Source organism: Cricetulus griseus, assembly GCF_003668045.3.
Source record: "Cricetulus griseus strain 17A/GY chromosome 1 unlocalized genomic scaffold, alternate assembly CriGri-PICRH-1.0 chr1_1, whole genome shotgun sequence".
In the NCBI taxonomy this organism is placed as follows: Eukaryota; Metazoa; Chordata; class Mammalia; order Rodentia; family Cricetidae; genus Cricetulus; species Cricetulus griseus.
Genome location: NW_023276807.1, coordinates 79,068,166 through 79,091,138, shown reverse-complemented (window position 1 = coordinate 79,091,138; position 22,973 = coordinate 79,068,166).

Here is a 22,973-nt window from a genome sequence, read left to right as displayed (position 1 = left end):
ATCATTTTCAAGGGTTTCTAAATTGTTTGTCCCACCAACAGAAAATCCCTTGTAACAATAAATCAGACCAATACACATTTTATTTCTGAAGAAATAAGAAATTAAAAAAAAAACAGTAATGTTACCAAGAAGAAGCTGCTAGTCTGTCATGGCAACTGAATGGCATGTCCAAAGCACAGATGAAACAGTCCTAAGACAAAACTCTATATGTGGGATGCCCTCTGCCAGAATGTTCTATGAGCTCTAAATAGAAGCCATTAAATACTGAATTCAGTAGAAGACTGCAAAGTGATCCACTTGAGGAATTTGTGTTTCTTTTTTCTTCAGTTTCGTTCTGTTCTGGTTTATATAACAAGTACCTCATTAATTTCAAGACAAGAGTGTTACCCAGGCACTTCTAGAGGCATTTCCTCATAAGTGTCATCTTGGGTTCCTGGAGTATGCACCTTTAGTCCAACCTTTAGAAAGGTTTCTGCAGGTTATTTTAAAATCATCATAAGATATCAAATATTTTGTTTGACAAATGCTTATAGATTCAGTATATGCAATATGATGATTTAAAATAAATATACTCTAGGCAATGACTAAATTTATGTAATTTACTTACACTATCAAGCAGGAAGTTATCATTTTTATAATAAGAATATTTATCATTTTTGAAGAATACAATTTTATTAACTATACTAACCATATTGAACAACACAAATCTGTGACTCATCTAACTGAAATCCAAATCCATGCCTTTTAACTAATATCTAAATGTGGATTCTAAAATAAATAACTTACCTAAAATAGAGAATATTGAGCAAACTACAGGTTTCACTAGTATTTCCCTCAGTTTCTCAAGGGCAGAAACTATATATCATCATACCAGTCTCATTTTCAGAAGCCTAAGCAAAGAAAAACAAAATGCAAAGGTTATTACAGACCATTAGGTACTACTGTTTGCTAGAGGGTTTTAAGTCACATTCACAGAAACAACACTGAAATATTTATTTCTTCATTTTATATGTGGAAAAACTAAAACATACAAAGAGAGCTAACTGGTCAGGGCAAAATGTAAAAAGTAAGTAAAAAAAATGAGGTAGGTTTGAAATGTATTCTGACAGTGTAGATTTCACAACAAACTCTTGTGTCTATTGCAGTATGACTACACAAAAAGACCATATAGATGAAAGAAGCAAATGGCTAGGGAATGGGATGATGAAAGGAACACAAACAAGGGGTGATAATACGTAGGACTATAAGTCAGATTTGAAAAGTCTTGTGATATTTCTATGCTAATTTTGAACTATTTTATAATGTTATTACTTAAAACAAGTTTAAACTACTTTTGTCATATTCTACCCTTCCCAAGTCCTTCAAGATGCCATCTATCTTCATAGCCCCAAATTAAAGTTTTTTCTTAAAAAATACAAAAATCCAATACAACAACCCCCCAAAACAAAATGTAACCAAATAGAAGCACATGGAAATAACCTGTGGAGTCCATTATGTGTTGGCCAAATAGTCTTAAACATGAAACTTGCCCTAGGGTGATTTATATAGCTGGATCTTGAGGTAATTAAATTCCCATCTTCCTGAAAAACGACCCCATTGATTACCATAGTGGCTGTACAAGTTTGCACTTCTACCAGCAATGTTTGAGTGTTTCCTTTACTCCATATACTCAGTAGTGTGAGTATATTGTTTTACTGATCTCAGTCATTCTGACAAATTTCAAAGTAGTTTTGATTTCCCTTTCTCTGATGGCTAATGTCTAAGTTAGAGTTTAATTGCTGGGAAGAGACACAGTGACCATGACAACTCTTATAAAGGAAAACATTTAATTTGGGCTGGCTTATACTTCAGAGGTTTATTCCATTATTGCCATGGTGGAAGCATAGTGGCATGCAAGCAGACATGGTATTAGAAAGGTAACTGAGAGTTCTACATCTACATCTGCAGAAAGCAGGAAGTGAAATTGCCACACTATGCCTGGCTTGAGCATATGAAACCTCATAGCCCACTCCAGTGACACACTGCCTCCAACAAGGCCACACCTACTCCAACAAGACCACAGCTCCTAACAGTACCACCACTCCCAATGGATCAAGCATCCAAACATAAGTTTATGGGGGCCATTTTTATTCAAACCACCTCAGCTAAAGATGCTAAACATTTCTTTTTGTTCTTCATTAACTTTACTTAAATTTGAAACAACTTTATACATTTTATTTAAATAGAAATGATTTTATACATTTTATTTAAATTAGAAACTATCTCATTTCCTTCTCCCTCCCATCAAAATCTGTCCAGTCATTTGGGGCAAGGCCTAGGCCCTCTCCCTATGGCAACCCCTGTAACACAGTTTGTCCAACAAGCCCATACCTACTCTGAAAAGGTCACACCTCCAAGTATTGCCTCTCTAATGACCAAACAGTCAAATATGAACCAATGGAGACCATTCCTGATCAAACCACCACACAGACATACCAGAAAGTCTCAATTTAACACCAAAGAAAACAAGTTCAATTTGTCACTTGAGAATGAATGCAGCACACACACTTCAAGATGCTCCTACCATGGCGTTGGCCACACAGCAAAGTCCCATACTTGTTGCTAAGAATTTTGTGACATGGGAGGTCATCCAAGGTAGAGAAAGTCCATGCTCCCCTTTTAGCCCAGATAAATAGACCTGTGTCTCCTTAATTGCAGATTACAAAGAGTCTCTTTTTGTGAATGCCTAATGAACTAACTTCTCATCATAGGCAGTTCTGGGGATGGTAATCCTGATTCCTCTGCTTAATCTTTGTACATGGAATGCTCTAAATTCAGTGGGAACTCCTTCGACCATAAGATCAGGTGGGTGCAGCTGGGGCAGAATTACATACAGCTGGCAGGAAGGCACAGGCTAGACTGGCTGCAGTCTCAGGTTCGAAGTAAAGTTAGATGATCCTACTCATCCCGTGATTCTAGGAGGCTCTTATACTCAAGAGGATGGCATCTTAGGATACACATAGGAAGCCTAGTTTCAATTCCCTAGTTTCAATTCAATAATAAAATAAATAAATAAATACTAAAAAAAAAAAAAACACCCAAAACATGTCAGCTATGAGTCATCCTTGTTTCTAGCTTCTTTAACCGGAAGTACTAGAGGTGTTTGTGAGACCTCAAGATCGGCCAGAGCCAGTATATGGCAGAGTCCTGGCAACAACCAAAATGGACCATCTTATGGCCCTCAGGGGGATACTTGGAGACTTAAGGACAGGGTACAAGCAGAGTTGGAATGAGGGCATCACTTTGTTGGTATAAATGTGGGCTTTAGGTAGGATGCTGGTAGGGCCATCTGGTGGTGTATTCTCCTTACTCTGGGATGGACTATTATTGACTCCACCATGAAGTGACCACTGGCATTGAACTTGAGGTGACAGCTGGTGTTGGACTTGAGGTGACTGCTGGTGTTGGACCTCAGGTAAATGAAGTAGGACTAGAGGTGACAGCTGATGATGGACTTGAGGTGACTGCTGGTGTTGGGTTTCAGGTGACAGCTGGTGTTGGACTTGAGGTGACTCAAGTGGGACTTGAGGTGACTGCTGGTGGTTTAAACATTTAAGTGTTTCTCAGTCATTTGATATTCTTCTATTGAGAATTCTCTCTCTAGATTTGTACGCTATTTTTAATTGGCTTTTTTGATTTGTTGATGTCTGCCTTCTTGAGTTCTTTAAATATTTTGGATATTAGCCCTCTATTAGATGTGTACTGGTAAAAATCTTTTTCCATTCTGTAGGCTGCCACATTGTATGAGTGACAATGGCCTTTGACATGGAGAAGATTCTCAGGGCCATGAGGACTCATTTACTAATTTTTGATCATAATGTCTGTGCTAATGGTGTTCTGTTCAGAAAGTGTTTACTGTGTCAATGAGTTCAAGACTATTTGACTACTTTTCTTTCAGGTTCTGTTTATCTGGTTTTATGCTGAGGTCTTAGATCCATTTGGAGTTAAGTGTTGTGCAGGGTGAGAAGTAAGGGCATATTTGGATTTTTCTACATGTAGCCATCCAGTTTGGCCTGTACCATTTTTGAAGATGTTATTGTTCCAGTGTGTATTTTTGGCCTCTTTATTGAAAATCAGGTGTCCTTAGATGTGTGGATGATTTATGTCTGTCTCTTCAATTTGATTCCATTGATCAATGTGACTGTTTTTGTGCCAATACCATGCTCCTTCTAATTCTATAGCTCCATAATACAACTTTAAATGAGGGATGGTGATACCTTCAGAAGTTCTTTAATTATTCAGGGTTGTTTTCACTCTCTTGCATTTTTGTTTCCATATGAAGCTGAAAATTGTCTTTTCAAAGTCTGTGAAGAAATGTTTTTGAATTTTGATGGGGATTGCATTGGAACTGTGGATTTCTTTTGTTAAAATTTCCTTCAAATTCTTTTATCAATTACTTAAACTTTTTACCATACAAGTCTTTCAACTTTCTTGCTTAGAGTTACTCCAAGATACTTTATATTACTTGAGGCTATTTTGAAAGGTTTTTCATGGTTTCTTTCTCAAATCATTTGTTATTTGTATATAGGAGGGCAACTGATTTTTGTTCATTAATATTTTTATCCTGCTACTTTGCTAAAAGTGTTTCTCTTTATGTAGGTACTTAGTGCTATGAACTCACCTCTTAGAACCACCTTCATTGTGTCCCATATGTTTGGATATCCTGTGTTTTCATTTTTATTCAGTTCTTAAAAGTATTTAATTCTTGATTCATTTCTGTCTTCCCACGTTTATAAATCAGTAGAGTGTTGTTCAGCTTCCATGATATTTTAAGCTTTCTGTTGTTGCTGATACCCAGTTTTAATCTCTAGTAGTCAGTTTAGATTCAGAGTATTAGTCCCAATTTTTAGTATCTTTTGAGACTTGGTTTGTGTAAGTATGTGGTTAATTTTGGAGAAAGTTCCATGAGCTACTGAGAAGGAACTATATTCTATTGTGTTTGGGTGAAGTGTTCTGTAGATACCTGCTGGGTCCATTTGGTTTATAATGTCATTTGGCTCCATTGTTTCTCTGGTTTGTTTTTGTCTGGATGTACTGTCTTTTGGTGAGGGTAAGGTATTGAGGTCTCCCTCTGTCAGTATGTGAGGGCCAATGTGAGATTTAATATGTACTGGTTTTTTGTTTGTTTGTTTTTTTACAAATCTGGGTGTCCTTGGGTTTCATGTATAGATATAAAGAATTGAAATGTTCTCTTGGTGGAGTTCTCCTTTGATAAGTATGCACTATACTTTTCTATTGGTTTTGATTAGTTTTGTTCTGAATTCTATTTTGTCAGATATTAAAATTACTTCAACGGCTTGTTTTTAGGTCCATTTGCATGGAATATCATTTTCCAACTCTTTACCCGGAGGTGATGTCTATCCTTGATGTTAATGTGTGTTTCTTGTATAGTCTACATCTTTTTATTGAGAAATTGAGATCCTTGATGTTGGGAAATATCAATCAGCACTGTTTGTTGAATCCTGTTATTTTTCTTCTCTCTCTCTCTCTTTCTCTCTCTCTCTTTCTGTGAGTGTGTGTGTGTGTGTGTGTGTGTGTGTGTGTGTGTGTGTGTGTGTGTGTGTTCCCCTTCTTTTGATTTGCTGGTCTGGGATTATTTATTCCTTGTGTTTTCTTGAGTTTGCATGATAAATATCTTAAATTTGGATTTTTTTCTTCTCCCATCTATAGTGTTGCATTTGTAAATAGATGTTGCTTAATTTTGGTTTTATCATGGAATGTTTTATTTTGGCCATTTATTGTGCTTGAAAGTTTTGCTGTACATATTAGTCTTGTCTGGCACCTGTGGTCTGTTAGAATATGTAGAACATCTCTTCAGCCCTTCTGGCTTTTAAATGTTCCACTGATAAGTCATGTGCTATTCTAAAAGTCTCCCTTTATATATTACTTGTTTATCCCCCTTGATGCTTTAGTACTTTTTCTTTGTTCTGTTCATTTAGTGTTTTTTAAAACTTTTATGTCCTGAGGGGACTTTCTTTCTGGTCTAGGCTGTTGGGTGTTATAAGCTTCTTTCACTTTAACGCACATCTCTTTCTTTATTCTAGGTAATTTTCTTCTATAATATTGTTGTAAATATTTTCTGTGACTTTGACTTTGGGATTCTTCTTCATCTATCGCATTACTCTTAGATTTGGTCTTTCCATGGTATCCCAGATTATTTTTATTTAATCTATCCTTTGACTGAGGTATCCATTTCATCTCCCTTTTCTTCGGATGGTTAAGATTCTTCTATCTTTTGAATTCTGTTGGTGAGGCTTGACTTTGAAGTTTGAGTTCCTAAGTTTTTCATTTCCATGCTTCCCCCAGTTATAGTTTTCTTTGATGATTTGTACTCAATTCCAGGTCTTGGATTTTTGCTCTGTTCACTTCATTCCACTTGTTTGTGTTTTCATAGATTTCTTTAAGGGATTTATCAATTTCCTCTTTAAGAACATCTATCATATTCATAAAGGTTACTTTAAGGCCTTTTTAAAAATTTACTTTGGCTCTGTTGCTTTTCTCAGGACCTGCTATGGCTGGATCCAGTGAAGACCTATTGTACTTGTTTTTATTGACTGTGCTTTTATGCCTGCATCTAGGTATCTAGGATTGCAAACACTATAATTCTAGGTGCTGATATCAGACATTGTCTTTGTTGGGTGGTTGTTCTGTTTCTTTGTTTCTGTTACCCTCTCTGGTCCTTTTGGAGAGCATGAAGGCTGTATGTTACCTATAGGACAAATATTCTGGGGTCCTGGTAGGTGTGACCACTAGGAGTCACAGGTAAAATATGTTTGTTGGTATCTAGACCTGAGACTTAGGACTAGTGATGGGCTGAGGGCAGTAGGGGGCAAATTTCACTAGAGGAAAGTTGTGTATTCCACCAGGTTGTTTCGTTAGTCCTCTGGAAATGAGGGTAAAAAGTGAAGAGAGTCCACAGAAGAAGGTTGCCTGAGGTTAAGACTGGGGGATTGGACATGGAAGAATGGAGAGTGGATTATCTGTTTTCAAGAGTGGGCTGTGGGTTACCAGGGAGTGGCTTCTGGAGTTGGGGAGTGGAACAAAATAGCTAGGGAGCTGAAGAAAGTTAGGAGAGGAAGATCTGTGAGATTCACTGGAGATTAGGTGAGGCAAAGCTGCTGCAAAGCTGGAATGAGACTGGGGAATTTAATTTGGAGAAGCAGAAGGAGAGGTGAAGGTCTTTGGTCATCCGACTTGCTTCTCTGGCTGGAGTGATGAGCTGTTTTATTTGAAGGGAAGTTTGACATTTTTAGCAATCTGCCACAATGCTTATGTGCTTGCTGTCACAGATATTTGGAGTGGAAATAATGTCTCGTCTATATTTGGTTCCATGGACCTTCAGCTTTAGGGTACAACCCTAAAATTAGCATTTGCAATAACACTACCAGACTCAGTGACATGAATGAAGATGACTTCCTTGTGGGGATGAGGCACAGCCAGTGGGAGTTTTCTTGTGTAACAAAATGAGAAACTTCCATTACAGGGGAAAACTTGAGGACAAAAATCAAATTGAAAAAAAAAATTCAGGGAATAAGAGTAGGGGCTTCCAAAAAGTTGTGATCATCCTCCCCACACTCACAGCATTCTACCAAGCTTCTGCACCCTACACTCCCACAGTATTCCACCAAACTCCTGTACCCCATACTTCCACAGTATTCCATCAAAAGCAAGGTTTCACAAAATAGCATTTACGGTGTTTTTTATTGCACAAAGAAGATGAGGATTACATTGCCTAGATCAGGTCTGTAATTGAGTAATGCAGCACTTAATGGGGTTTTATTACCAGCCTCCTTCCTCGTGGTCTCAATGGAAGAAACAGAAAACAGGCATTATTTCTTACAATTCAGAATAAATTGCTTCTGGGTCAGAACTGAGAATATATAGCTGTTTTGGAATAAGAATGTTATAGCCCTTTCTCTCCTTGACATGTTGTACAGCACAACAACAGCAAAAATCACGTTCTAACATTTCTATTATATTTATTATTTTTATTATGACCTGTTATCATGATTCACAGTGGGCTCCAGTTTACCAGAAGCCCATAAAGAGCCTCTTAATTATACATACCACAGAAGGAAACCTACTTAGATATGGTTCAATGAGTAAATCTTATACTAAAAGAATAGTCTTCCCTCCTTGTTACCAAATAAAATGATTATAGTGGACCAAACATTTGAGGGATACAATAAGTTGTTCTGGATTGCTTGCTCAGCAAACTATTCCTGTGTGTTGTTATGAAAAGTGGTAGGAGCTGCCCTGCTGGAGAAATACTTTATCTTGGTATTAGAGTCATAAGCTCATGCTTTGCTCCCTGCTCCTATCATCCTCTCCAAGAGGGTCTCAAAATTAAAGTGTATGTCAAAATGTCCACCACTTTTTGATGGCTGCCTTTGAGAAGTAATAGACTATCTTAATTAAAGAAAAGAAAACTAATGACAGATAATTTTCAATTTTTAATTGTTTGATATGAAAGAAGGAAAGGAATATCAAACCAGCCATAGCAACTATTAAAACTATTTACAAATGAAGAATCTCAAGTGCTGCCAAGTTAAATCATTTGTTTGAAGACATAGCCTGTGAATGTTTAAGGCTTTCACATTTTTGCCATCAAAAACCCATGAAAATATATCTGAATACACTACCTAGCAGAGAGAGTATGGAGATTAAAGAAAGACCAACATGAAAGAGAGACCTGGATCATGATTTGGAGGAGCTCCCTCCTTCCAGGATACTATTGGCTTGGTTGTCATATAGGAAAGCATGGGGGTCAGAGAGATGGCTGAGCCATTAAAGGTAAGGCTCACAACCAAAAATTTAAGAAATCACAGAGCAAAGACAATGTTCAGTGAAAAAAAAACATGCTGTAAATCAGCAAAATTTGCCCTTATTCTCTGAATACCTTGAGCACTATAACTTCCATGGCAGGATGTAGTGTGCATGATATCAGTGTCAGAACTTCGTTTCTTAGTTACTGATTGATAAAGAGCTGAGATGTTATTCAACCTTTTCCGAATCTCTCTCAAATATTCTGATTACTGGAGGATATCACAGTATATTGTGTAAGCTATAAAATGCATTATGCATAAAAAGTCTGATTTATTAAGCTTTATGTATGATTAAAAGTAATCTATAAACAACATTTAAGGGCAGGGGATATTTATATTTCATTTCTTCTGCATACAGAAATACCAGTGCTAAATGACATTGTTAACATTCTTTCCTTATGTATCTGTATTCTGCTTGTCTCAGAGTTTAATAGGATTTGGCCATATTATTTTGTTCCCTTCAACTATAACATAAAAAAGTCACTGATACTTACTCTTATCTAAATACCAACAATTAAATTAGATGAAAAATGTTGGTAGAAAGAACTCGTATGTTACAAATATATCTTCATTTTTATTCTAAATGGAGTTGAATTTTCTAATTGACTCTTATACCCCATTATCATTTAATTTCCTTAATAATTTTACTCATACTTAAGAAACAATTACTGCTCTAGGTTAGTGATGATGGTTGGTAGGATGTACAGGATGCACAGGTCTGGCTCTTGAGGATAGCAATGAGACTGTCTGAGGAAGAAAAGACTCCAATGATGATGAAACATACATTGATTAAGAACATATTATAGCCAAAAATTTCCAGCATCACTTGCCTGGACCACTCTAACACATTCTATCAGGGTTCCCTAGCTTCAGCACTTCATTGCAACACATACCCATGCATGCTTGCCCCTGCTATGCTTGTCTTTCACTGAAATCTATATGCATTTATATTTCATTCTTCTTCCAAACAAATGCCATAACCTACAAACTTCCAATCGCAGAGGGAAAAATAACACTTTTCAACTTAGTATATGAATCCCAGCACAATCTAATACTTCAAACACTCCTTCAATGAATACTTTTCTTCCTTCTTTATTTCTTTTGGTATACTATGCAGGTGTGCAGAACAAAATAATCTATGGTCATCAGTATACCTCCCCCTCCCCTGCCCCTGCTTAACACTTTCTACTCTTGCTCTGTGATCTGGAATTGCAAACTATCACTTCATCCAAACAGACCTTTACAGACTGCAAATGCTTGCTAAAATCCACTGATCTGTGTAGCAACTCTTTGTCTGTCCCACCAGCCAGCTCCCAAATAATGACATGGAGATTTATTATTAATTATGAAAGTCCAGCCTTAGCTTAGGCTTGTCCCACTAGCTTTTATAACTTAAATTAATGCTTTTGTCAATTTATGTTTTACCATGTGGCTTTTTACCTTTCTTTCATTCTGTATGACTGACCCCCTCAATGTCTCATTGGCATCTCTTCTGTGCCTCCATTATCTCCTCCTCTTCCTTTCTCTCCCTGGAAATTCCACCTGTCTAGATACTGGATATTCAGCTGTTTACTATGCCAATCACAGAAATACACCTTCACATCTATACAAATGTTCATAACAGTCATGTGTACATTCTGCAGACTCCAGCTATGACTAGTGTTTAATTCCTCACTAATATAAGAGATAATGGCTTAGATTTCAGATTAAATTTTATTGTAGGACACATATAGCACAGATGCACATTTATGGATCAAAGTTTCTGTAAATTATAGTTTATTTTAGCTTAAACATCCTTGTGAATTGTATATTGGAATTTCATTTTGACAGAAAAGTTGAGACTTTATTGCAGATGAATAACTTTCTGCGGAATACTCAGAAAGCAATCCTCACACAACTATCAGTCATTATTTTGCTAGTCATTATTTAGACATGAAATAAGACAACAAATGTTTACAAATATGTCAGATAATGTAAATTTAAGTTAAGCAGTTTATGTGACAAAAATTTCAAGGCACAATATCTTAGTAAACTTTTCATTTAATACACTTAAGAGGTGTAATATAATCACAACCAAGCATGAACTAATTGGATTTGGTATAGAAGCACTATCCCCAAAATAAATACTTATATATTCTCTTTCCTGGATAGTGTATACCCAGTATAATCATAAGTTTCCCATCTCAAATCAGCCACGATTAAATGTGAAACATCTTAGTGATGGTAAAGGTGACTAAGCATCTGAAAACCAAGATAACTAAGAGTTACTGAAGCAAAGAGGTCTTGTAACAGTGGATGGAGAACTCTTTACAGAAGTCCTGCAGTTGGGTGTGGAATAAGAACCAGGAAATGAAGGCTACATAAGTTCTTTAACTTCCCAATAGAAAAACATTGAACATGGAAAGGACTCCACAAGCAGGACCACCTGACATACTGCAGTTCTTGGTGCTTATCCATGTCCTGAGCAAATGGCACTTCTGTGTTGTCTGTAGAACTAAGAGTTCTCTTTAAATTGTGACATTCCTATTATTTCCTTTCTTTATAAAGTCTGTACAGAATACCACCAAGTAAACGAAACTTGTGGTCTTCTACTCTTATTTTCTGAAATGTGCTTTGCCCCTTAATGAAAAGGAGCCAGTGAGTGGAATACACTTTTGATTAGTTCTGAGGTTAAGTATTCTTTATCTTCTTGTCACCCACAACCATAGTACCCAATCATCATTGTGTTTGCTTTGCTCTTAGAATACTTACATATTCATCATATTATGAGCAATTCCAAGTTTAACTATTCTATTCTCACATAAAGTAATTATTATTCTTTTGACCTACCAATAAAGAATATTAGAAAACCATAATGATTGTACATATGCACTTATTCTATCAATGAAGAACTATTGTTAAGTTAGCCCTCTATCAAAGAGTGATCATTAAAGGATTCAGGTTGTAATTTCTTTAAAATACTGTGTATAAGCAAGTGTCCCACCATCCAGAGTTTATCCTACTCCACAGCTCTATTTAAAACATATTTTAGTTGAAGGGTGAAGCATTTGAGCATAAAACTGGTCCATTTGACAAGAGCTGGCTTTGGGGGCACTCACTGATGCACAGCACCCACTAATAGTCATTCCTGATTGCTTTTTAGAACATGAATTAAGGTACTGGCATCAATTATCGTAAACACAATGTCAATTCTAGAAGCACAATACTTTCTAGTGTCTAAATATACACAAAGCTATTTATGAACATAATAATAATTATTCAGAGACTGGAAAACATGGATTCCTAGAGAAGGGAATTTAATTTATTTAATGTGTTAATTTAATTATTTTTAAATTTCTATTTATTGAGAATTTTGAATATTAGTTCCATCATCTTGTGCATATTGCCCTTAAATATAATGTTATAGCAGCCCCTACCTGATCAAATAGGGAGAAAATTCAAACTCCTAAGCAGATTTAATCACACAAATTACTTGTTAATAAATTTTAATGCTTCAGCATGTCTAAAGGAATATCTGCAGGTCAATGCCACTTTTTCCATGGATTCAGCTTTGCTACATAAGCCCAATTGTTTCCAAATGTCCAGAAAAAAATGGTAGCTGCCAGAAGGTGTAAGGATGGGAGAAGTCAGGGTATTTCTGCCACTCTCCTTTTGCCTCCTCTTTCTTCAGTGACTATATCTCTACCATGATATTTTTCATAGACGGCCCCACCATTTGTGACTGTTGCCAGCAGAGCTGTGTGACTCTCCTAGAATAGACATCATTTTTCGTTTCTGGAAGAAGTGTACTACATCCAAGTGCTTGCTCCTGTTAATACTGCAGCATCCTGTTTGGGTTCTATGTCCTGGGCTCAAGTGAGTATAATCATCTTTGTAATGATTTCCTTTATAATAAAATACATAGAGTGGGTATAATGGCCTGCCTGGACTCTGTTGCAAAGAATGCCAACTTAAAATAGCCTTGATAACTTAATATTCTTTTTATAAAGAGGATCAGCCTAGTGGAATTCAAGTAGAATAAGCATGTAGGTGAGTGTACAGGGTGGAGACCTCTCATCTGATGACTAATTTTCTTGTCAGGAAGTGAGTAGACTGCATATTTTTGCTCTTCTTTGTCTGGGTTCAAAGATAGTAAATTAATACTGAATGTGAATGGCCTATGATGAAAGCCTTGTTATATTTTTAGTTTTAAACAGTCTTTCTTGATTCATTCATTCATCAGATTATGAAATACTGATGAACAGAGGCTATTGCTACCCATGAGAGTTTACATCTGCTCCTCCTCCTCATTTATTAGAGCACCAGAATACTGGCTCCAAAACCAGAAACACACAAAAAATTCTCCAAGAAGCAGCACCGTATGACTAATTTAACATGGGTCTACCAACTATCAAACGAGTAGCTAGCCTGACCTGGGCTCATCTAGCCCACCCTAGACTCAGCTAGCTCTCCATGGCTCACCTAGGTGTCAGCTCACCATTTTTCCCTTAATTGGGTATTCTGAGAGGAAATTTTGCTCTATTTCTTTCACAGATGTTTTGAAAACATTATAAGATCATTACATGTGAAACATGTCCTGTGTTACCAATGACAATGTGAAAATTTGTGAACAAATGCATAGACCATTGAACTTTTTTATTAATTTAAAGTCACTAACTTAATAATTCAGACATGACTGATTGATGTGTAGATTTTGGGAAGTGTGTCTGGTCAGCTCACTGATCTAAATAGATTTAACTCTAGCATCACTTTCCTTTGTAAACTAAGATACTAATTGTTACACTAAGCTACCAATAAGATGGGTTATATTAAATCCAATTTTGGATAATAGGAAATTCAAATAACTTAGCCTATGTGGAGCATATAAAACGTGTTATTAAGGTTCCTTGGAGATTAAGAATTTTTATAAGAAGTAAGAAACAATATAGACAAAAATAATACATAACTCCATTAGAATTAATTACAAAATTATATATGTTTATATAATTTTAATAACTACTACATTTCAAGTACTTAGTGAGACCACTGTTAACTATGAACATATTTAATAGAGAAGAAGCATATAAAATAGAGGCAACAAATATCTTTGCATATAACTGGTAATGGATAGTTTAAAAGTAAAATAATAAAATGAGGAAAGAAAGTGACTATTCTGAGGATTCAAGCTCCTTGAAGGAGATGATACAAGGCTATTATTTTGATGAGTTGATTGTCTTTTCCTGGTGAATAAATACAGAAGAGGACTTTCAGGTGAGAAAACAGGTACACAAAGGTTGAAAGCATGTGGAGCCTTCACAGATGCATAAATTAAGTTGGACTGATGTGAGAACCAGAGCATAAAGTAGAATGGAAAATTGAAAGTACCAACAATTGTGTAGTCCAGAATGCCATCATGTAGCATCTGCCCTTAGATTTAGGAAATCACATTCCACAAGATCAAACTGGTATTTAAAATGTAATTTTAGTGACTGTGTACATAATGAACTGGTATGAAGAGTATTACATGACATTGTAACAGGTTATATATGTTTAATAATTTTTTAAATGCACAGACAAAACCTTTGAGGAATGCCACAACACATGACCTAAAGAAATTAGGTAGCCATTCAGGTATTTAAAGTAGGAATAAAGAGTTGAAATTTTTGCATCCCCAGTACCATATTGCAGATCTGAATAAACAATTCCTTCTCCATTGTATCTTCCATAAAACTTTTGTCCTTTCCCACTTCTCCAAAAATTGCTTTGATAGCTATGTGAGGCAGAAGAAATCTAACATGTATGTGGGTATAAATCAATCAGGCAAAGACCATAGGTCAATGGTATGGTCAACTGATGGAGGAAATTGTAACAGATGAAGAATGTTCCTCTAATCAATCATCAATAATAAACAGCAAAACTAGGTAGGGAACACAGCAAACAGCTGTAATTTGAATATTTGAGACATTAAGGCAGGAAGATCATGAGCTCAAAGTTACCCTGGACTGTACAATGGGTCTAAAGCTAGAATGGGCTAAAAAAGGAGATCCTTTCTCAAAAACTAAAAAGCTATCAGGTGGGAATGACAGATCAATTTGAATCAGTAATAGGTTAGTATACTTGTTTTCTCAACAACATTCCCAGTGTCTGGCATGTAAGAGGAAGAAAGATCACAAAGAAGTGAAGAAATGAATGAGGAAAGGACAGAGAAAGGAAAAATCAAATAAGGGGAAGAAACAAAACAAAAGGAAAACTCAACAAAGGGATTTTCAGTCATTCACTCATGAATACACAAAGAAACAAATTTAAATTACACTCTGGCCCTGGACACATGGGGAAGGGCCCAGGATCAGCATAGGAAGACTTGGTGGACTTTGCAGAGCCCCCGTTGAGAGCCCTACCCTGCCTGGGGAGTGGTGGGTGGATGGGGTGGGGGTGGGCTGGGGTGGGGGAGGAAGTTTGGGGATGAGGGGAGGGAGAGGGAGAAGGGACTTGAAATAAGCTTGTTCCCTAACTAGAACTAATAAAATAAAAAAAAGAAAAAAATTGGAAAGTCCTAATTGCACATAAAATAGTAGATTATTTTTCTCAAGACTGATGTTTCCTTGACAAACATAGATGTTGACAGTTCAGCCCTCAAGGGAAATTTATATAACTGGGATTATTCATTGAGCTCTAACACTGTGACAGAGATCTAACAAGACAAGAACATTTGGTCAAAGATGAAATCACCACATTCAAAAACACTTTGATGTGGTTGGAAATATTTTCTAATGTGCAGAGAGCACATAGCAGGGAAATGGAGGAATTCCATTCCCAGAATGGTGAAGACATAAGCTCAAATGCCTCCCAGGCAGTTTGCTTTGTCTTCTCATAGCTGCCAGCTAGAGATCTCAAGAAACATATTAACTGAAGGCAATAGTAGCATCATTTGCACAGTGTATATGTTACAGGAAACAGTAATTAGAGCTCCACCTCTGTACCTCAGGGTACAGTGCAGAAGATATTTCAGGGATTGTAGTTAGAAAAGAGTACTTTTAGTTTTGTCTGTATTTCTAGAAAAATTTGGAATCATTGTGAAGAAAGTAAAAGACATTCAAATAGAAATCCCCAATCATTATCCTTTGACTATTCCATACATTACACATGGGGAATCCAAATTAAACAATATGTCAACTTGAGAAGAGCTAAGGGTTCAGCTTTCTAGTCAGCCAACATAACCATCTACATATCTGAAAATCAAGCTTGCTAACCTTTTAGATCTTTTAAAGTATCTGTATGAATAATTAAATTACAAATAAACAATGCCTCATTAACAAAACTTAATGTTCTTTTGGTATCCAGTTTCCAGGTCTTGTGTGTATGTCAACTAATTGGCATTTACTTTCATGAAAGGTGATGGTGTATACAGTGCAGTTAAAGGCACTAATTCTCTTTGCTTTATATTTTTCCATCGAATCTAACGATAGAAACAATAGTGTTTAAGAGTATAAACTTTATACTTGGGGAAACTAGGTTTGAATTCCTTGTTCACACTGACTGAATTAATACTGTTGGTCATATTTGCAACATACCTGTGCTCTAATCTCCCTCAACAGCAATATGGAAATAGGATTCTAATACCAGCATAACTCAAAGCACCATGAACAGTAAATGAGCTATCCATGATTCCCTGCAACAGCATCTCACAGTAAATACTCAGTAAACATCAAGTATAATGTGCATCACTACTTTTAATAGCCATTTACAGCTTGCGACAATATCTAGCTGCTACCCAACCAAATGATATACTAAACACTCTGTTGTGTTCTGCATTGTTTTCCTGTTTCTCCCTGTGTTATACCCTACCATTTGTACAAATTCCTAGAGCAATCATTTAAAGGCTGGTGTAACTATGACCTGAACTTAAATTTGAGGGCCAGCAAGATAGATTCAATAGATAAACACACCCACTTTGCAAACCTGATAACCTGAATTCAAACCTGGAACCCACAGTAGAAGGAAAGAGCAGATTCCCAAAAGTTGTCACCTAACCTCCAGGGGTACATGATGGTCATGCGTGGGTTTGCACTCACATATACACATAACACTGAGAGACATACATGATAAACAAAATTTAAAGTAAGAGGAATTTGATATTTTAATGCAGCATATATACATAGGCCCCCACGTACTTTCTGTCTCTATCTCTGTCTCTCTCTTCCCCTGTATTTTTCTCTGCATCTCCTCCTTTCTTACACACACACAGGGCAGAAGAAAATTTTTATAAGTACTAGTAAATAAACTTTAGCATTTAAAATGGCTTAATATGTTCCATCCTAAGTCAATATAGATGTAAAAGAATGTTGGTCATGATCACCTAAATGGACCCCATAAATATACCATGGCTCACAATTATTTTCTCAAGGCAGAAAGTGTTCATATAATGTAATAATTTATTAAAGAATTCACCAAACAATGGAAGAGTCAGTTCTCCAGTTATCTGAGACCTAAAATGACTGAAATTATAAAAATGAGAGGTGTATGGCTGTGCCTAATTTAACGTACCTGATCTCATCTAAAAGAAGTGTATAGATCAAGGTAGAAGATAGCTACACTGATGCCGATTTATTGTTTTCTCTAACACAGTGCTACGTGCTGTATTCATAAGTAGAGGAGACTTTTCTAAGAACAACAACCTCTGCAACATCTCTTCACAACTCTGTCCTGAGCACCAACATACAGGATGCAAGCATGTCTATGACCAGACCACTAAGGATTTAAAACAAGTGTCCAACTTGTTTGATGCCTAGCTTCATAACAGCTAACCAGAAATCACTCAGTTAAAAAATAATTGTCAATACCAGAAAAGTTTAATCTTATGACCTATAAATTGATGTTTTATTATTTTTGGCTCCATCATATGTTTTTCTAGAACATTAGAAAATAGGGCTGTATCCATAGGATAAAATTAGATAATTTACTTAGTTCACTCAATTGAAAAAAATCAGCTAAGGCACTACTCAGTTCCATGGAGGTAAAAGAAAATCTGTAATTATATTGATGAATACCCCAACTATCATCATAGAACCCTCATACAGTAATTGATGGAACTAGACATAGAGATCCACAACCAAGAACTAGGCTGAGATCCGGGAATCCAAGCAAAGAGAGGGAAAAGGGAACATATGAGCAAGGGAGGTCAAGTTCATAATGGAAAAATCTATAGAGACAGCTGAACCAAGCTCATGGAAACTCATGAACACTAGACCTACATCTGTGGAGACTCCAGGGGACCAAAGTAGTCCCTAGATATATGGGGGATAGTTGTGAAGCTTGGGCTATCACAGGGGTCCTGGCAGTAGGACCATGATACAAACCTGGTACATGAGTTAGCTTTTTGAAGACCATTCCTTAGGGTGAGATGCCATGCTTAGAAGCTGGGGGACCACAATATAATCCTGGTATTTGAAATAGCTTGTTAGAGCCCATTTTCAATGGTAGGATGCCATATTCAGTCTTAATGCATGGAAGAGGGGCTAGGCCCTGGCCTAATCTATTGTACCAGACTATGTTGACTCCTCATGGGAGTACTTACCCATGAGGAGGAGTGGACTAGGGATGGGCTAGTGGAAGGAAAGGGAGAGTGGGAGGAGGCAAGGGGTGGTGGAGTGGGAACAGTGGGAGGGAGAACTGTGGTTGGAATGTGAAATGAAATGAAAAATATAAAAAAAAGAAAAACAAAAGAACAATAGTTTTGACCCCAATAGATAATAGAGGGCTTTAGTTTTGTGTACATTGATACTGTTTGGACATTAGGATCAAAAAGTTTAGCCTATCATACCATAATGTGTTTAAATACATAAACTAAGATGGTAAATTACAAAGAAAATCAATAATTTTTAAATATCTGACTGCAGTACATCAGGGTCTCTGAAAACTAGGTAGAAATCTCTGTGGATTGGATTATTTTAAAAAACCATGTATGTTTAATAATTTGGATCCTTTGAGCTGTCTCAGACCCAGCTTCCATTTAAAAAAGCATGTGGGGTTGGTTCATCCATGAGTGAGATACAGCTCTGGCTGGAATTTAAAGCACTCATGTTCAGATAAAGTAAGTCATGTGTTATTACAGGTATTGCCTGGTACTACGACCTTAGTAAATCTAGATAGTCTAATGTCCTCTATGTTAATGCTTTGCTTTACTAAGGATAAATAATATGTACTCTCTTCCATTGATAGCATTTCCACTTTGTCCACTTACTATTTTGATCTCACCTTTTTTGAGGTTTTTATCACATTATTACCTGTATATCGTGGTCACCACATTAATTACGCAACCATCAGTCATAAGTGTTGCTCAAATGAATTTTTCTGCCTTATTGATGAATCTTTCTTCTGTTCCTCTTAACTTACTGAATATCAAAGATTAACAATTCTGAATGACAGGTCCTATAAATGAAGTAAAAAGAAGTCATTGAAATATGAAAAACAATAAAATTTTAAAACATTTTCCAACTGCACAGCCATTACAAGCAGCAAACCCAAACCACCAATTTCCATGATATTCCTCACAGCTCAGATTTGTTACATAGAAACATAAACCAAACATTTTCTATATTTTGTATTCACAGTCAGTTATATGAGATACTCAAGCAGGGTATTAACCATCCTAAATCATCCACAAATAAGTTATATTATCAACTTCCAGCAATACACTGCAAACATTGTTTTTATTTGTGAAACTACTGAGAAGTTCAATACAGAAGAAGACTTGCACATAGTAATTTACCCAAAATATTACACAATAAAGTCTACTATGCTCTGTAATGTTCCTGGAGTACAGGTTTGGAAACTGACATTCCAGTTTGAGCTGGTTATTAACAGATAAGTGAGGGTGTTTTGGTTAACATAAAGACACTTAATGGGGATTTAAATGTTGGATTCTATTTGCAGTAATATTATATTGTACTTCAAAACTAGGAGAAAATAGTTTGCTTGTAATATAAAGCTAATTGATAATATCCACTTGCAAACAGACTGTCTTATATATGCCTGTCACTATTTGCTACTTTAAATGAAAAAGGAGAAAGGAGAAATTCCAGCAAAGAGGCCTTACTAAATATTAGTGGGCCTGGAGATGTAAAAATAAGCTTTATATAAGGTCACATGTAATAAATAGTTTGCATAAAAGTTTATATTCAAAGGTAATGCCCAAGGCTTTAAAATTCAGTATATTGTTATTATTGTTGTTGGCAGTGGGGTATGTGTTTCCAACACATGAACACTTACATAAACACTCACACATGCATGAGTGTACACACACCTCTACATGCCATGGCATGCGTATGATGGTCAGAGAATAACTTTGTGGCGTCCATTCTCTTTATTCACTTTTATATGGGTTCTAGTGTTCAGACTCAAGTTGTTGGGTCTGCATGTCAAGCAGTTCATCCACTCAGCTCAGCCATTTCCCAATCCTCAGTTATCTTCTCTTAAGCTATTTTCATTGTGATTAGGACCTTCATCAGGAAGAAAAGGGGGAAACATGAGTTCAGGTGTCATGCTCAATGTTTGACTCACCATGAAGCTCTGAAGCCTTTTTTGGAAGGAATAAACAGGCAAATGAAGCTTGCTCATGCTATGGACTGTAGATCATTCTAACAAATTCATAGAGGAGATGGATTTGTTCTTATAAAATCAAGCCTGGTTGTGATAAAAAGTTTCTCTACTAAACAAATACGATGATTAGAAGCTATACCAGCACAGGGAAAGAAATAGTTAAGGGAAGGGGAGAAATGAGACTGTGGGTCCTTGTTCCTGCTTACTGGACTCCTCAACCAATGTTTTATGCACACACTAGGGAACTTTTTCCAAGAATTGATCAGATGGAGCCCATCCCATATAGAGAGATACTCCCTGAGCCTAGACACACAGGATGGGCCTAGGCCCTATCGCAAAGGATATGACAGACTAAGAAGACCCCATATGGAAGGTCTCACCCTCTCTAGGGAGCAGAAAGGTTATGGGATAGGTAGGGTGTTAGTTGGAGGGAGCAGGGGAGGAGGGGAGGGAGAGGGAATTGGAATTGACATGTAAAAAATCTTGTTTCTAATTCAGATAATAAAATTCAAAAAAGAATTGATCAGATGCCCACCTCTACTGCCACCCCTGCTATGACAGTAGTTAGTAAGATTTAAAGATGACCACTATGCATTAATAAAAGCAATGGATCATTAGGGGCACAAAACAATTGTTATAAAACTAACACTAAAATGCATAAAAGACCATGCTGATCCTGGCATCATAACACCCTACTGCCATATTTAGATAGGCTTTATAAACTAAAAATCAGCAAAGAAACTTCAAAGATAAATAATGCATGAGATTAACTGAATTCAAGAAATAGTCACAGAATATTATACCCATCAGGTAGGGAATACACATTCTTCTCTGAAGTGCATGAAACCTTCTCTAAACATCCCTATATTGATGTCCTCAAAGCCACTCTCTGCAAATTAGAAACAACTTGGTTGTATTTTATCAGGTAATGATGGAGTAAAAAGAAATCAGAAGAAAGAGAAACCTCAGAAAATAAACAAGTACTTGGAGACTGAACAGCACACTTCTGAATAAATAGTAGAACACTGAAGATAACATGGAGAAAATGTACATATGTCTATATATCAAAACAAGGATGGCATAATTCTTCAAAAACTGGAAGATGCAGCCCAGGCAGATGTAAGTAGAATGTTTATTACTACAAGTTCTGACATTAAAAAATTGTATCCATATCAAATAAATAAACTAATGATTAACCTTAAGATTCTAGATAAACAGGATATTACAAACACAGTAGATAACAAAAAATGCCACAAATATACTAGAAACTGAATTACAATGAAACCAACCTATCAGTCAAAGGATTTGCCATTGAAGAATAACATCATTACAAAACCCCTAGACAAAATAATAAAGAAAGAAAAGGCCAATTGACATAGTTAGATACTATGGAATAATCCTTTTATAGTCTGTGAATATGTATTACTCTCATTGGTTGATAATAAAGCTGAATTTGCCTGTAGCAAGGTAGAATAAAGCTAGGTAGGAAAGACAAACTAAAAATACAGGGAGGAAAAAGGGCAAAGTCAGAGAGGGGAGATGGAAGCAGCTACAGGGAAAGCAAGATGCTAGAGGAAAGGTAAAGCCATGAGCAATATAGACTAATAGAAACCAGTTAATTTAAGCTGTAAGAGATAGTTAGTAATAAGTCTGAGCTATAGGTTGAGCATTCTGTAATTAATGTAAACTTCTGCATGATTATTAGGGACCAGGCAGTCAGGACAAAAGAAAAGCCCCTCCTCCTTTTACAATTAGAGATGGAAATGGATTTGTTATATGAAACTCCAGTGAAGCCTATTAGATCACTAGAAAATAATTAGAAAAGCTGTGTTAAAATCAAGCTGTAAAAACTAAAGATTTGGTCCAAAGCTACAGAGAAACCCTATCTCGAAAAAACAAAAACAAAATTAAAAAGAAAACATAATGATGTGGATAAGTGTCTAAATTATAAAATCTACCAAAATTCAGAAGATATAATTTAACAAACATATACAAGCAATGACATTGAAACAGTATTGAAAAATCACACAAAGCCCAAATGAATTCATGTTTAAATTGTACCAATTATTAAAGATGGTCTAGCATCAATACTTCCAAAGCTGTCTCACAGCAGTCCACACAGCTTCCAGTAGCCCCAGACTCTGACTTGTTGGTCCCAACCATCACATTCTACCTATTTCCTGGTACTCCTGATGAGTAAGGGGACCCTGAACACTGAAATTCCATCCCAAACTAACACCACCCATCAGCTTTTACCTTCTGTCGATGACAGGCAAGAACTGGAACTGGAACAAGAACTGGAATCCAGTTGCAGAGAAGGAGGAGTGATGAGCAAAGGGGTCAAGACCAGGCTGGTGAAACCCACAGAAACAGCTGACCTGAACAACAAGGAACTCTTGTTGCCCAGACTGATCACTGCGAAACAAGCATGGAACTGATCCAGACCCCATAAATGCAGGTGTCAGTGAGGAGGCCTCAGAAATCTATGGGGCCTCTTGTAGTAGATCAGTACTTATCCCTAGGAATGGACTT